The sequence below is a fragment of the Belonocnema kinseyi genome, chromosome 9, assembly GCF_010883055.1.
Source record: "Belonocnema kinseyi isolate 2016_QV_RU_SX_M_011 chromosome 9, B_treatae_v1, whole genome shotgun sequence".
NCBI classification, from domain to species: domain Eukaryota; kingdom Metazoa; phylum Arthropoda; class Insecta; order Hymenoptera; family Cynipidae; genus Belonocnema; species Belonocnema kinseyi.
Window position 1 is genome coordinate 80490132 of NC_046665.1, and position 2958 is coordinate 80493089.

Consider the following 2958-nt stretch of genomic DNA (forward strand, 5'->3'; position numbering starts at 1 on the left):
AAATTTCTTTTGTTTTCTTTCTTTTATCGTGAAATTATAATGAATTGCTATGAATTACTTATCTTTAAGTACGTTTCCGAATTTCCCAGTAACTGCATATCGTAGCACAATTTTAAGAAAGTTTATTTATACCAAATTGAAAATTTTCTATTTTGCTTTTTCTCCAACCGAGTATATAAGAGACCGCTCTTGAAATATAAGTACTTAACATGAGGGACAAAATTCTTTCTAAATTAAACAGTAAGTTTACATCGATATCGGTGACACCAGTCAATAAAATCAAACTTTAAGTTTTTAAAGCTGCAAATTTGGTTATTTAAAGTATTTAAGACTAAATTGCAAATTAAATCAATCCAAATGGAGGTTTTCTGATCACTGAGCTTTCTAAATATTTTCTTAAAGCATTTAAAATAGCGATTTCATGTTCAAACGTTCAGTAGGGAAAAAATTACAAGCCTTCTAGAGACTTTTTATTAATAAAACATTTGAAAATGTACAATAGGAATTCAAAAGTCTTTAACTTTGTTTAATTTAAAATGATGCCATGTGAAATTTAAGGATGAAAAATGGAAATCTTTAATCTTGTTTCGATTTGATTTGAATTAGTAAAAATGCAGACTTCAAAAATAGCATTTTAAAATGTAGGCTTCTAAATTGCTTATGTTTACACTTAAAAATCTCTTAATTTTAGCATTTCAAACTCAAAGTTTCAAAAAATTCGTAAATTTAAATATAAACTCTTATTTTCTGATAAGCTAAAATTTCGAAGAACGTCCATACGGTTACATAAGATTTTATGAAATTATGAGAATGACAACTGGATATAAAGACCAAAAATAAACTTTTTATCGGACTTTAATACAAAATTTGACCAAAATTACAGAAATAGGTGACCATTAACCACCATGTTTCAGGAATGAGAGAATATAAAAAATGGCTATGCTTATGGAAGGAAAACCATTTGTTGCGACGAATTCCACACATATTCAATTCAATTTTAAACCTAATAAAACCTAAATGAATCTAATACTACATAAATAATAATTTGAAACCTTTAAAATTCAAATATTTTATGATTAGGTATTGCAAACCAAATTATTTAAAACATTCAAAATTGAATATATTAAATATTTAAAACTAGAAATTATCAAGAATTTTAAATCAAACTTATTTATAAATTCAAAATTGTAATAATGCAAGAAACTTAAAAGGATTCGATATTTTTGTCTACTAAAAATATAATGAGTTATCTATAATTTATTTAGTCTGAGTTTCAAAATATTGGCGCCATCCTACCTTCGATGATGTTTCCAATCGTTTTCAATTGGGTATCCATCATCAGCCCCCTGGCTCTTTCTATCCAGCCTATAATTTAGAAGTGTCGTGACAGTTGACCGCGGCCACGGTGGCGCTGATTGTTCATTGGGCCGAGATTCATTCAAATGCATGGGGAAAAACGTAAAAATTCAATTTTTATCCTATCATAGAAAAGAGGTTGCGATATAGTCTCGAAGTGTGAAGCCACATTATCTCTTCATATATTGGTTGGATTTAAACGCACCGCCCATTCTTTAGTATCGAGATCAGAATCGAGATCAAGGGAGTCTTTTATGAAGCCAACGCATGCGCACCGAAATGCGATCTAGAATCATTTTTAGGTTAAGAACAGAGCTGCGTATTAGGGTGCTTCCATGCCTCTGCAAGCAGGCAGCCTACATGAGGAAAACCCATAAGAGTGAAAGAGATGGACCATTCTCTTATTTCTCAAACTCTTAAGGATTTTCTGCATGCAGACTGCTTGCTTGCAGAGGTATGGAAGCACCCTTATGAAGCTAAGGCATTTCCGCCGAAGTGCGCTTCCCGAGTGATCCGTTTGACGGCGGTAAATGCTAGAGATACAAGTCGAGTCTGGAGTTTGAATTGTACAATTTTGACTTGCATTTCATTGAAAGCTAGCTGCTCTAAGGTGTCAAGGCATGTTCGAGGGATCTGTTTACATTATTGATGTAAACATTCCTAGCGATCGTGCCAAATTCGAGTGGAGCTCATAATTGTTTTTTGAAACATTTATTTAATATTCAAACATTAAAATTATTTTAAAAATTTTCATAAATGTCTATTTTTTAAAGAATACGTTTAATTTATTATGTTGCTCTTTGTAAATTTACGAGAAATATTAATTATTTAAACAATTATAATTTAAAAATTGAGACTAAGAATGTCTATCCAATGACTCTCTTCTATGTTGCTTTGTAAATCTACAAGAACTAATAATTATTGAAACAATTTTTATTAAAAAATTAAGAGTTTGTCCTTTTTTCTACAAGTAAGTTTGTTTACGAAGTTAACTAAGAATGTAAACCTGATAATTATTTTCTATTTTGCTATGTAAATTTATAAAAACTGTTAATTATTTAAACATTTTTAATTGCAAAACTAAAATTGACCTTTTTTCGAAGAAGTTTTGATACGAGTCAATCTTTTGGCGGAGTCGACTAAGAATGTCTATAAAATGACGCTTTTTTATGCTGCTTTTCAAATTTACAAAAACTATTAATTATTTAAACAATTTTAATTAAACAATTAAAAGTTTGGCCTTTATCCTACGAGTCAATTTGTTTTCGAAGTCAACTAAGAATGTCTATACGATGACTCATTTCTATATAGCTTTGCAAATTTACATAAAGTAGGAATTATTTCAACAATTTTAATTATAAAACTAAAACTGACCAAAAAAATTCTTAAAAATCCGGAAAAAATCACGGAAGATGATGTTCCAGGAGCAAACTTAGTGCAAAAATCGGTGGAAGAGCGCAGTGTAAACAGCTTAAATAATGGATAAAATATAGGAAATGATCTTTAAGGGCATGTGACACAGCTAAATACCTATATTACCGACCTCACTTTTTCCGTTCACTGAATGTTTTTTTGAACCTAAGAACTTTTTTTGTAAATAAA